This window comes from Poromitra crassiceps, assembly GCF_964638095.1.
Source record: "Poromitra crassiceps genome assembly, chromosome: 7".
In the NCBI taxonomy this organism is placed as follows: Eukaryota; Metazoa; Chordata; class Actinopteri; order Beryciformes; family Melamphaidae; genus Poromitra; species Poromitra crassiceps.
Window position 1 is genome coordinate 48658517 of NC_139628.1, and position 14858 is coordinate 48673374.

Genomic DNA, 14858 nt, shown 5'->3' on the forward strand with positions numbered 1-14858 from the left:
TGAGTTGAGCTCCCTCCCCCTCCCTCCCCTGATATGTGAAGCGCTTGTGTCTAGAAAGGCGCTATATATATATATATATATATATATATATATATTTTTTTTTTCTCTCTATTTCACCAGGAAAATTACTTGAGATCCAAGATCTCTTTTTCGAGTAAGACCTGGCGAAAATGGCAACATCCATAAAAACAAAACAAAAAACAAGACGCAAGCACAACAAGAACATAAAAGGCAATACAGTCATGAGGAGAATTGAATGTGGGTTGGAGCAGTTAAGAAAAATGGGAGATGAGATGGGGGGGGGGGGGGGATTAGGGTAAAAGGTAGGAATGAGGAAAAGGGGGTTGGGTGGGGAGGGGTTGTATACAAGATATTAAAAACACTTCATACAGAAAAGCAGTGACATTGACCGATCACATTCTTTAAAAAGTCTGCGACGTGAGTTTTAAAATCAGGAAAGGTGATGAGGTTAGCTAGTTTTAGGGTTTTTTGCAGTTCATTCCAGGCAGAGGGAGCAGAAAACATGAAGGCCCTTTTCCCAAACTCTGTGCGAGTTTTGGGTACTGAGGCATGGAGGAAGTCCTGAGAGCGTAAACTGTAAGATGGGTTTGATGTGATGGAGATGTAGGAGCAGAGATAAAGGGGGAGCTTTCCGGTGACTGCTTTATAAATGAAGATATACCAATGATGCAGCCTGCGGGCAGTGAGGGATGGCCAGTTTACCTTAGAATACAGAGTGCAGTGATGGGTGAGTGATCTACAGCCAGTGATGAATCTTAAAGCTCCATGGTAGGTAGTGTCCAGTATATGAAGTGAGGTGGAGCAGGCATTCATGTAAAGAACATCGCCATAATCTAAAACTGGTAAAAATGTATCTGCCACAAGCTTCTTTTTAGCATAAAAAGAAAAACATGATTTGTTCCTGAAATAGAACCCCAACCTCACTTTTAGCTTTCTAGCAAGGCTATCGATGTGAGGTTTAAAAGACAAGCTGTCATCCAGTAAAAAGCCTAGGTATTTAAACGTTGTGACGGATTGAATTTGTGCACCTTGAGATGTATAAATGCCGGTAGAATTTACACTATGTATTTGTGTTTTGGATTTGGAAAAGACCATCAGTTTTGTTTTGTCCGGGTTTAAAACAAGCCTAAGTTGCTGAAGTTGGGATTCTACTTATTTAAAAGCATTTTGCAGGTTTTCCAAGGCCCTGGACAGAGAGGCAGCACAACAGTAAATAACAGTGTCATCAGCATAAAAATGAAAGTTTGCATGTGAAGCACTTTTGCCAAGGTTATTAATATAAATTGTGAACAGTAAAGGGCCTAAAACCGAGCCTTGTGGCACCCCCTTGTGGACAGATAAAACTTCAGAAATAAAACCATCAGCCTGAACACATTGAGTCCTGTCAGTAAAATAATTAGAAAACCAAGCAACAGCAGAGTCTGACAAACCAATACTAACTAACCTGTGCTTCATGACATCATGGTCCACAGTGTCGAACGCTTTAGAAAAATCAATAAAAAGGGAGGCACAGTGCTCTCTCCTATCTAAGGCCACAATGATGTCATTTACTACTTTTGTAGCAGCAGTATATATAAATCCAATCAATTATTATTCTAAGACATATTAACACACACACACACAAATGGCCCATTTCCACCGCTGGTATCAACGCGGCCCCGCCCAGCTCGTCTCGCTTTTTTGTCTCATTCCACCGATCAAAAACGTCGACAGCTCGGGTTGAGTCGTGCTGCTTTTGGTCCCTGCTGATTGGTCAGGCAGAATCGTGTTTACTCTATCTAATGACTGTCAATGCAATGCTGCATACCAGTTTAGTGGGGCTTAATGTACCTTCTCTTCTGTTATGTTATTTCCATCAGTCTTTTGTGTTGCTGCTTTCGCCTCTGGTGAAATAAAATCGATCTCCTTACTGAGCTTTAACATGGCGGTGGGTTTCAATTGTTTTGAGAGAGAAAAAGTCCGCTGCTCAGGAAGCCCTTGTAGTTGAGTGCAGCGTCGGCTCCGCTAGGCCGCAGACGGGGCTTTGGTGAAGCCGCGGTCTTGCCTGGTGAGAGGCCGCCGGGGTAGAGGCTTCACTCTGTAGCGCAACCCCCGTCCCTCGCGCAGCGCATGCATGTGAGTTTGACTAACAACAAAGTGATATCCATTCTCCTGGCCGATTGTCACATTTGCCCATGTACACTAGGTCATTTAGAGGCACCAGTATTTCATAAACAGTTTAAAAGTTCTGTGTATGGATTTAATTTTAACATTATGTTATAGCCTACTTCGGCTATAGGCGGAGGACAGATATGCGGTCGCTATGACGACCAGTTGTGGGCGGGGGTGGGCGGGGGCAGATCCGCAGCGGTGGAAACAAAACATCCATCGGGTCGAAACAAATGGAGCCGAGTGGTGACGAGCTGTGCAGGGCTGTAAAATGTGGTGGAAATGAGCCAAAAATGTGTTTTATTTATACGGTGAGTTTTATTTCCTGTACTTACTTTTTCCTGTAAATCAAATTCTCTGATTACACTGTCATTATCAGCCTGCTGCATGGCGATGAATGCCCTCTGGTGTACCATATAGGGAGATATCTAATTTCGAATCATGGTGCTCGAGCAACCACCTTATTTTAAACACAAAGAAAACTAAAGAAATGATCTTCGATCCCAGGGCGGTGATAGCTCATGAGCCAGTAGTAATCGGAGACAGTGTAATTGAGGTCAGCTCATATAAGTATCTGGGGATCCAGATGGATAACATGCTCAAATGGAACGCGCATGTAGACTAGTTGTGCGCGAAGCTGGCTCAACGTCTTCACTTTTGGCAGCCTCGCCACAGAAATTGCTTTCACACAGAGCCAAGGAGCACGGCCACATTCCCGTGCTGCAGTGTACTTTCAGGTGAAATCCCCCGCTCCCGGATTGAAAGGCGAGCGGAGGGATTTCCTGCTCCTCCTAGCCCAAATGAATATTTTCATAGGTTAGTGTAGCCTGGCTACTGTATGATGAACGAATTCATTCAACAACAAGACTTCCCTCCTTCTCCTAGTCCGCTGAGCAGGGAGGATAGGTGCACTCGCATGGTGGGCGGACTCGCCAAAACGGGCTCCGCCGCGGAGTGCATCTGCCGATTTTCTGGCAGCGAAGTGTTGCATGAATTGCATTCAAGGAAAGCCAACTTTATTTATACAACACATTTCATAGAAGTAAATTCACCTACTAAGCAGATCGATATGGTGTCACCTTGTGTAATTCATTCAACAACCAAACAGTAGGCAATGCACAAGTGGCTTAGCTAGACAGATTGCCGTTCTGGAGCTGGTTTCCAGAGGGAATAACGTCAGACCAACTCGCCACAGACAGCTATATAACCTACTACACAGGCACGGAGCATTCCTCCTGGCGCATGATTGTATAGGCTACTTTTTTTACTTTCACTGTCCTTCTTGCATGAGGTGATTTCCCCTGTAATTTTTTTATGAAACATTCGCACTGTTCCGCCTTGCTGCTCCGACGCTTTCAGGTGGAGGCTGGTTGTCCGCTAATACGGCGCTGTGACAAGCTTTGGTCCCGGGACAAATGGCGTACAAGAATTACCCACAAACGCGCGTTCATGACTTTCACATCGGAGGCGCGAATCCTATTTTCCGTGCATTTTTCGGCTTTCAAGGCTGGTGTGAAAGAGCTTACAGAGAGGATCAGAGCTATTCAGGGGGAATTCACCCACTCACCCACTCCATGCCCTGGAGGTGGTTCGGCTGAGCACCTGATCCCACCCAAGTGCAGGACTGAACGTTACAGGAAGTCCTTCCTGTTAGCTGCCATCAGGTTGTTTAATCAACACATCAAATAATGTCTTTATATGCGGTGCATATATGCACTTCCCTGCACTTTAGATATTTGTGCAATGTACCTGTGTGTGTGTGTGTGTGTGTGTGTGTGTGTGTGTGTGTGTGTGTGTGTGTGTGTGTGTGCGCGTGTTGCTGTTTATATTGTATTCTATCTTGTTGGCCAGCGGTGCCTGTTCTTTATCTAGATACTGTAAGTCACTTTATGCAAATTTTTTGCACTTTAGTATTATTATTAACATTATTATTGCTGCACCTTTTTCTTTTCTTAGTACTTGACAGTACTTTTTGTGTGCCTTGCTACATGTTTCAATGTCCTCATGTTTTGTCCTGTTTTTGTCCTGACATGTTGAATGTAGCTGCATTATGTGACACATGAATTTCCTGCAAAGGATCAATAAAGTATCTATCTTTTATCTTGAAAGTGAGTATAGTGGCCAAGGAGAGTTACAGGTCGAAACTGGGGGGGAAGCTCCGGCTGAACAATATGAGGGAGGTGTGGAATGGTATGAAAGCCATCACTGGGTTCATGCAGGCTGGTGGCGGTGGGGGGGGGGGGGGGGGGTGGGGGGGGGGGGGGGGGTTGATCGGGCCAATGAATTTAATCTGTTTTTCAATAGATTTGATGCAGTTGGCCCGGGGGCCCCCTCCCCCGACTGACAGTCTCCCTGAGACTGAGTCAGCCGATAGGTTAACTGTGCCTTAGCTGAGCCACATGTAATGGGCAAGCTGACTTAATATAAGTCCAGTGTGCAATAACTGCAATTTGACACGTAATGTACATTCTACTGTATTATACTTTACTTACTCTACTTTATTTTTGCTTACTTTATTGCTTTTTAGGCCGGTGCTTGCACTGGCCTATGGGAGCATGTGTGTCCCAATCGCTGCATACACGACTCCTGGCACCCTTTCATCAAGATGGGCTTTTACTTTGAAATTTGTTTTATTTGACGAATGTCCGGTTTCGGACTTCCTGTCTGCCCTGATCTGATCTTGTTCAGCTTGACAGAGTCGCTCACAGCCGCAGAGGGTCCGCGCCCATGTTAACGTTACACGCGACGCAACAAATAAACAAACACACATTTCCCAGTGTCTCTGGACATCAACAGTAGCGGGAGACGTCTCCCCTTCCAGCAAATATACATGAATGTTATGCGTAAGGAACATGAACATCTTACCGCGAGGCAGAGAGCTAAGATAAGTAGCTAACAGCTGAGCTAAGTAAGCTATAACTAGCGTGTTAGCCGATCGGAAAAGCATGTAAACAGCGGTGAGATCTCCTTTATTAAAGTATGCAACCATTTCCAATGAACAAATGGCATGTAGCCTTCAACTTTAAAACAAAACAATGTGCTTCTGCTTACTTCTTACATTCAACTCTGTATGGCAGTGAGTGCAGACAGTGCAACACCAGTGGCATGTAGCCCTCAAGTATTTAAAACAAAAACAATAGTGCTTCTGCTGCTTACTTAGCCTACATTCAACTTTTTATGGCAAGGGTAACACATCCAATCTCACCAAGCACCTGAAAGACAAGCACCCAGACCTGTTCAAAGAATTCAAGGTGGGTTAATTCTTTCAAACGGTGTAAAATAACACGTTTAACAACATATCAAACGGACCTTATCCTGTCACATTAGTTTTTGAGATAGCTGGCAATGCATTGTGTAACCAAAAAAACGTTTGGCTAACGTTAACGTTAACGTGTTTTGTAATGGAATCTTTATGGGACACGGCTAATACCTGGCACAGCGTTAGCTAGCATAGTGTAGCACGTGTGCAATGCAAATGGAATCATTATGGAACTATGGCTAAGTTTGGCTCTTAGCCGTGTCCCATAATGATTCCATTGCAAATATTGCATTGCACACGTGACATGTTATTTTACTAAAAATAATACATTTTACCATCATTTGAGGTAGAATGATACCACCCAAGCAAGAATATTTCAAGTGTTTCAAGTGCTTTACTGAAATATTTGGACCATATAATGATAATACAATTATCTCAACCTTAAAAGGTTACATATAGGTGCCAAAAAGCCATAAATTCACATCAAAGAACAAAGAAAAACAACAATTATAATTCAAGTTTGAACAGTAAGTGTGCAGCTGCAGCATTTATTAAAAAAAAAAAAAAAAAATCTTTATCCTGCATCCCTAAACACAAACAGGGAAAAAAGGTGGAAAATCAGATGACGGCTTATATGTGTTCTGTTGATTGTTAAAATGTGTATGGGTATACATAGTGACGATCCCATGCACCGGCCGTATGCCAGGTTTCGACCTGGCCTTGTTACTACTGTTTTATGCTATGTGTGTTCTGAGTGCGAGCTGCTGTAACTTGTCCCAATTTCCCCCCGGGGATCATTAAAGTCTTTCTGATTCTGATTCTAATTGTTTAAATGCCACTGTTGTCTTGCTGTCATGTTGTTGTTTTCTTTTGTTGGTATATGTTACTGCCGATGGATATCCTGTAACGCACTTGCTGCCAAAGACAAATTTCCCTTCGGGGACAATAAAGTCGGAACTGATATCTGATCTGATCTGACTTACTTACAGGAAATACTTTGTCACATCACTGATATGACTAGACTTCTTAGACTTTATATGTGACATAACAATATCAGAATCTGAAATACTTTATTGAGGGGAAACTGGGTAATGCTGTAGTTGCTGACATTCAGTCAGGGAAATATAAGCACAGAGAAATTATAAGAAAAATTGATATATTATAATAAACTCACATGTACTCAAATTTTGCAAATTGTTGGCATCACTCTCAATGAATAGAGGTGATTCGGGGTCATTCAAGTTCAAGTTCAAGTTCAAGTTTATTGAGTGTCCCAGAAGGGCAATTTGGTTTGCAGCGAGCAAACATCAAATGATTAGTAAAAACAACTTAATCAATTACATCAAACATCTTCCTGTTCAAACATGAGCAAATGTTATGTGAGCGTAAAGAACACAGAGACATAGGCACACATGATTAAAACAAAACATAAAAGCAAACACAAAGCAGCAGATTAAAAATGCACAACAATTCAAAGTGAAAGTAAGAGTAAAACTAAAACAGATACAAAGTGCAACTAAACAGGCATGAATAGTTTAAGGTGCGCATCAGTGCAAAGTGCAAGTAGATGCTACAGTGAGGCCAAGAAATTGCCCTGACAGACTATCAGCGCAACGTATTTCAAGAGAGATGCTACAATGTATCATTGTATAATAATAAAATGCAATAAACCCATAAAAACAAGTAAAACAAGAGACATTTCTGCAGGTTAAGATGCATACCTCTATAAGGTAGGTTAACTCATCATGGCACCTCTGCTGCCAGTTCCTCTTTGCTAATGTTATAATAACAGGTTCTTCTTCCTGCAAGGAAAACTTCCTCCCCATACATTTGGTTGTACTGTACATCATTCGCTCGTCCTCTTCACATAGCTCCCCCCCCATTCATTTCAGGGTTGGGCTATTGGTCACTTTTTTCCTGATTTTCCACCCTTATAAAACTGTTTGTTATGTCAACTCTGGTCTGCAGTGGAGGGGTGGCTTGTATCTTCAAGGTAAGGAGCATGTGTGCGCGCACACACACACACACACACACACACACACACACACACAGGCACTCTCACACACACTCTCACACACACACACACACACACTCACACACATAACACATGCTTCAAAACAGATTATGTACAAATAATATGGGTTACAAAATATATAGGCAGTTAAACTGGTCATGTATCTGATTGTAAAAATTGACAATCGTTTTAAATGTGCAAGTTGTTTTCTGCAGTTGAGTTGCTTCTGGTGCTAAAATGTCTGTTTTGTGGAACTGATAGCAGCTTTTCATGTCAACTCATTTCCATTCTTGTATTGTAGTTCTTGAATACTGCAAGCTGAAGAAGTAGAATACGGCTACGGAAGAGGATTAGGGCCACATGTGACAAATCTGAGTTCTGACATTAAGTAAAGTCAAAGTGAGAATAAAGTTAGAATCTCAGAATTCTGAGATCTCACAACTCAAAATAGACATACAGGTACTGTATATGATTAGTTGGATTTGCATTAACCAGTTCAATGTAAGTGTTCTGATATTATTACTGTATTTTAGAACTGTAAATACTTACATAAGCCTGAAGCAGTGCAGGTCATCATGCCTCAATATTGATAATGTTCATTTAACTTGGTTCAAGCACTATTTACATAACAGACAAAACATTTTCTGTCAGAGGAGAGACTGAGCCAGTATATCATGACTGTAGTGCTTTCTTAACAACCAGGTTGTATGTACCTTGTTGATCTTAGATGTTTTAAAAATGTACATAGATTTGTCAGTAACCCTTTAAATTACATGTCATTAGGTATGTAGTGCAGTAAAACAGATACTTTTTTATATAGTTATAGCATTAGGGTAACTGGTCATTACTGGCTAATGTACCAGTAATTCTATATTGTATCTATATTGTAATTCTATAGAGTTCAATAGAAGGTTTGTGTGCACATCCAACCTTTTGTTAGGCCAGGACAGGTGCTGGGTACAGAAGCACAATATAGAAAAAATAGAAATACCCGCACACTGGAGCAGCTCCAATATATTTAATTAAATGGCTACTGCAAGCATTCGACCCACACAGGGGTCTTCATCAGGCAAGATTACACACATTTTACTTTCTTAGTCTCCGTTCAGTGAATGTAGCCCATATGATGTTTAGTTTGTTATTATGAAGATTCAATTCAGACTTTCTATCATTTCTATGGCCGTTGCTATTGATGCTGCTATCGCAAAAACTTCGTTATTCCAGTTTGCAAAAGATATATCTCTATCTTAACATATTTGTAACATTTCTCAACATTTCTCAGTCTATACTGGAAACGTCTATATGAAACGCAGCAATGTTGTTTCCTGTTCACTTTTATGATTAGATTTAGGCTTAGCAGATGAGATTAAGCTTGGTTGCTAATTGCTTGTTGGGCAATTTGAGTAATTAATCACCAAAAATTGCTCTAATAAAAGTGAGCTTCTAGTTAACTTATTAGTAAGCTGATGTAAGAGTCTAAGTCCATGTGTGTGTGATGTCCATGGTGTACGCTTCTAGTTAACTTGAGTAAGCTGATGTAAGAGTCTAAGTCCATGTGTGTGGTGTTCATGGTGTTTAGCTTAACAGTAAGCTGATGATGGAAGAGTCTGTCCATGTGTGTCGCTTAATCTGTTTCCACTGCACATATCGCATTTCCTGTTTCCACTCAGTTTTTTTATGTGCAAATTGAACTTTCGCATAAAAACAGGTGGATGGAAAGCACATATACACAGTGAGCCACCAAGGCACCGTCTCTGCTGTTGTGTTTCTCACTGTATGACTTTTGAAGTGTTTGGCTATAGTTCAAAATCTGGAAAAGGCTATATTTTAGTTTTTAGTCCATTTAGAAAAATACTTAGCTATGGCAAGAGATTTCTGGACATCCAAATGACCTAGACTCTATATATCACCTTTCTAAATTGACTCAAAGCAACAATACAGTATAGCAATTTCTTGTTTTCAGCCTGACTATTATTATATAAGTTATGCTCATTTTCTTTTTTGACAATTAATTACATCATTATGCTAATTACTCCAATTGCCCATAAAAAAAGAAGAGGATATCTTTGCTGAATGAATCAAAAATCTACTACAGCCTAACTAGGAATTACAGAGGCCATTTGCACCTGGCATTAACATGTGTGTGTTTTTTTTTTTTTTTTTTTTTTTATGTGTTAACACATTCACTGCCAGACGTTTTTTTTTTACTGTAGTTAGCTTCTGCCAGAGGGGTTTTTTGAGGATTCTGGCTCATCTTTCAAGACCCGAGGATTCTTTTCTGCTAAGATTTTGTGAACACACAATATCTCAAAAGAACTAATAGAATGTGTGCTTTCTCTGTCTAAAAGAGTTAGTTTGTAGAGTTAGTAGTTATGTAAGCATTAGCAGTTGAATACAGCATGGTTTCAGCGTCAGAAAAAATATTCAGAGATAAACGGCTTTTTGTGAAATTCGATAGAACAGTCACTTTAACCATTCATTTTTGGCTCTCTCTCTCTCTCTCTCTCTCCCTCCCTCTCGCTCTCCCTCCCTCTCTCTCTCTCTCTCTCTCTCTCCCTCCCTCTCGCTCTCCCTCCCTCTCTCTCTCTCTCCCTCCCTCTCGGGAGGGAGACGCACTAGGTTTAATCCTAGTGAGAGGGGGAGAGGGAGAGAGAGAGAGAGAGAGAGAGAGGGAGAGAGCGAGAGGGAGAGTTGCTTCCAACTCCTCCCTCCGTGGGCGTTCTTCTTGGCTGCAGCGGCCGTCACAAGCTTGTCACCAGTCTCACTGCTTTGCTGCTGTCCTGTGCCTGTCTGCGCGGCCGCTGTTTGAGGAAGTCTGGATGGACTCGCTCGCTTCTTGGAGTTTTGGTTGAGAGAAGCTTTTGCGATTCTGGTCATATTTATGCTGCGTGTTTCAAAGTGTGTTCCACCTGTAATCTATTATGCAAATTTGCAATCCCGCATCGCCAGCAATCAGCGCGAAAACGAAAGCGTTTTCCCCCATCCATTTTCATGAGAATGGCTGGGGTGAGAATGGCGTGACAAGTTAAAAAAATGCTTGCCTTCCTCTAGTCAGGAGAGCACTGTTGCCACTTAGTGGGTCGGTGGAATGGGTTGTAAACGTTCGGTGGCTCCAATAATTATATAAGAGATGTAAAAGGGTTAGATGCACATCCCACGGTCAAAAAAAAAAAAATCATTTTTTTGACGTATTAATACGTCAATGGCAGTCAACCGTTGGATTATTTTTTACGTATTAATACGTCAATGGCAGTGAACGTGTTAATATTTATTTTCTGCAACAATGCTATTGTTGCTTTTCTGTCTTTCCAACTGATATAATGAATGGCACAGACAACAGCCGATTAGGACACCTCAGTCATTAAGAATAGATTAGATATTAAGAATAATATCATTAAGAATGCATGCTACACCTACTGCTATTGGCAGATTCAGTACACCCACACCCAATGTGTTGGAACATTTTGAACTGGTTGATAACAACATTGCAATTCTCTGTCACATAGGAATTTATTAGCCTACTTGACAGGTTTCAGTACTTCACAGGATCTGTGCTTGATCGTTATCTACAATCATTTTAAAGAGCATAACAAAGGAAGCGTTCACTCAAAAATGAAAACAGCCATTCAGTGGTTCTCAAATGGGGGTCCACGGACCCCCAGGGGTCCGTGGCACTTTGCCAGGGGGTCCGCGAAAAGTTTTCAAGTAAAAAAAAAAAAAAAAAAAAAAAATGCTACATGTTAATTATTCCTTCTCAAACTACTTCCTACATGGTGCTAGTCTATCAAAATATCTTGGCTGTCATTGATTGTGTTGCATAGTGGTTTTCTGTACTGTTGACAAATTGTGATATTGTAAGTCGCTTTGGACAAAACAAGTGTCTGCTAAATGACGTAATGTGATAAAAAAAAAAAAAAAAAAAAAAATTGTTGCAAAATCTTCATAGTTCAACGAAAATAGTTTATGCTTTAAATCTAAAATGGTTCATGGATTACATTCTAATAACAAACCTATCAAAATAAAAGTCAAGCACGTTACCGTGGAAACAATTAAGCTTAGCCCAAAATCACAAATCAGAATGAGGGGGTCCCCGGTATATTTTCTATCTTGTAAGGGGTCCTTGGCTGAAAAACATTTGAGAACCTCTGATCTAGATACTGCACATGCCATACATCATACATCATGCCAGTTTCAACTGAAAAACAACATCGCCGCTAATTTCTTTGGGAGATGCCATTTCTGTTTTGGCAGCGTTGTCCCTGATTGGCCGATTACATTGTCAACTATGGCTTAGGTCCCTTATTTTTTTTTATATAATTTTTTTATTGTTTCGTTTTCAGACATCGGTTTAATGCCATCAATAATTGGGTGTACACACCCAAGCAAAGAACAAAACAACAACAGGCGGGACAGAACCCACAACAAATAATCTTCAAATAAGTTGCATGCACAATTATGATGCAATGGCGAGTGCTTAATCTGAAAAGAAACAGTTTTCTCCCACCCCGTAAACTTAGTCCCATATCCAGTCGATTATACAGATTTTGGTTTAAAAAAAAAAAAAAAAAAAAAAAAATAGACAAGACAAGACAAGTAAACAAATTCAAACTGAAAGACAGAAAAGAGAGAGGGGGGGGGGGAACATAACAAAAACAAAATAGGAGACAAAAAACATCAAACAAAAACATTACAACATGGTGCTACCAGCCTACTAAAATATGTGTGCAAGAATATGCAAGTTAGACATTTCTGACCTCACCCAGGTAGTCCAGAAACGGGTCCCAGATGGTCGAGAACTTCCTGATTGAGTTAGTCCTCAGAGACCTGAGTCTTTCCATGCGCACTACTGAGACTATGTCCGTCAGCCACAGCTGAAAGGAGGGTGGAGACGGGGACTTCCAGTCTTTCAAAATAAGTCTTTTGACGACAATCATCCCCCTGTGTCAGGGACTGCTGCACAGCCATGGGGAGAAGTAAGGAGGAATCCGAACAGCCGAAAATGGCAAGTTTTGCCTCCGGCTTAAGAGTTACTCTGTAGGCCTTAGAATACCAGTCGAAAACTTTGGCTCAGAATCCGGATATTAAAGGGCAAAGCCAAAAAGCATGTGACAGTGTAACCTCTAACACCTGGCACCTATTGCATAGTGGAGAGATAGATGGGTAAATCTTGTGCAATTTCGATTTGGAATAGTGAAGACGGTGAGTAACTTTGAATTGGATCAGCTGGTGTCTGCTGTTAACTGAGCAAGACTGGACCATAGACAAACTCCTGTCCCATATAATCTGCGATAGATCAACACCAAGTTCGTCCTGCGTAACATGTGTTTTCTGTCATCAGATTGCAATCAAATTGTGTTTTATCACTTGAAAGTACAGGTATAAACACCCCCAAAACGCATTGAAGTAGGATTGCAATCTGATCGGCCAAACCACCTCGAGAGGTGGTCAGGGATGCATTGTGTGCACATTGAACACAAGTGTAAATGCAATGTGTCCTCTCAATCTGGATACAGCAACTTTATGCGGATTGAGAGGACACCCATTTCTGCCATCAGATTGCAATCAGGATGCAATCTGATGGCAGAAAACGCATGTTAACGCCAGGTGTAGATGGAATCAGGTTATTGTGGTCAAGTCAAGTCAAGTTTATTTGTATAGCACATTTCATACACAGAGGCAATTCAAAGTGCTTCACATAAAATGGATGACAGGAAATAAAATGGACATTTAAAAGCATCACAACAAAACTTTAAAAAAGAGAGTATAAAAAGTGCATTAGGCAACAGGCCTTTCGCAAAACTCAGGTCTGGGTATGTGTTTCTTTATCTTTATACTGCAGTTTGGATGCCAAGCATACCTTTCAGCTTGCGTCTTTCTGTTGCCCGTCGACAAACAGGCCGGTTTTTTTCACTAAACCTTGCTAAACGAGTACGGCTCTAGTAAGCTCCCCTTACGCGTGCGTCCCCTCCTGACGCAACACCTCACCCTCTTCTGGAAAATAGTTACCCAAGGCAGTGAGTATATCCGTAGTACGGCGTCGGCGATAGTGAGTTTTATATATACAGTATATCACGCGAATGTCCCTCCATGGACCTCGCACCACCCTCTTCTAGACAAAAGATTTGGCTAAGGCGGTGGCTATATCCGTTACACACACCATCCCCCAGACCGGCAGCTTTTAGCAGTAATTACAATAAACAGCTGTCAGCAGTTAAAAGCGACGGTAAACATCATACACAGAGGCAATTCAAAGTGCTTCAGATAAAATGGATGACAGGAAATAAAAGAATAAAAGAGCACAATCTGATTGCAATCTGATGGCAGAAAACACATGTTAATGCCAGGTGTAAATGGCCTCACAGTTAAACAAACTAGATCTAGATCAGGGTTTCTCAACTGGTGGGTCGGGACCCAAACGTGGGTCGCGGGGCCGTTTTGAGTGTGTCGCGGACGCCTGTGGATGAAGGCATTGTGTATTACTGCACTATTTTTTTGTGAAATACATTTGAGTGGTATTAAAATTAGGGATGCGCCGATATGAAAATTTTGGCCGATGCCGATAACCGATATTAACATTGCTGGTATGGCCGATAACCGATATTTACCGATGTCGATATGATCTGTATAAAACCACATTTTTATGATCGTCACATTTTGTACATACTGAAAAACACATGTTAACACTGAATTTGAAAAAGTTATGCATTTCTTTATTTGCAAAGCCTTTGGAAAAGCCCATAAATCATAGATTTACTGCATTATTTCATATCAATGTGAAGAATTTGGCTGATAATGATAACCGATATTAACATTGCAACATCTGACCGATACCGATATGACCGATATGTTAAATAATGACCAACATCGGCCAATACCGATATGATTGCCGATATATCGTGCATCCCTAATTAAAATATCAGAAATTTGGGTGGTGGCCTAGGAAAAATGTGGGTCTTGAGGCCAGACCAGTTGAGAACCACTGATCTAGATAATGATAAAAAAGTAAAGAGGTTGGTTTATTTCAGAAATAGTAACATCGTGTACTGTGTATTAATGAATGCAGACATTTTAGCCAGCCCTTACATGAGCCATGTCATCCGTGTGTGTGTGCGTGTGTGCAGGGGCGGACTGGGATCATAATTCAGGCCGGGCATTAGATACCAAGCAGGCCAGGCCGATACGGGCCGACGCGTGTGCCGGCGAAAAATTTGGGCTGTTTGAAGCTCAATTTGGGCCGTTTGAAGCCCAATTTGGGCCGTTTGAAGCCAGATTTGGGACGTTTGAAGCCCAATTTGGGCCGTTTGAAGCCCAATTTGGGCCAAGTCCAATTTTACAATGAGATGTACCCACTTTAAACCTGAATAAAGTAATAAAACCACTAGTAAACCAGTAGGCGGCGCCTGGCCTGGCCAGGCC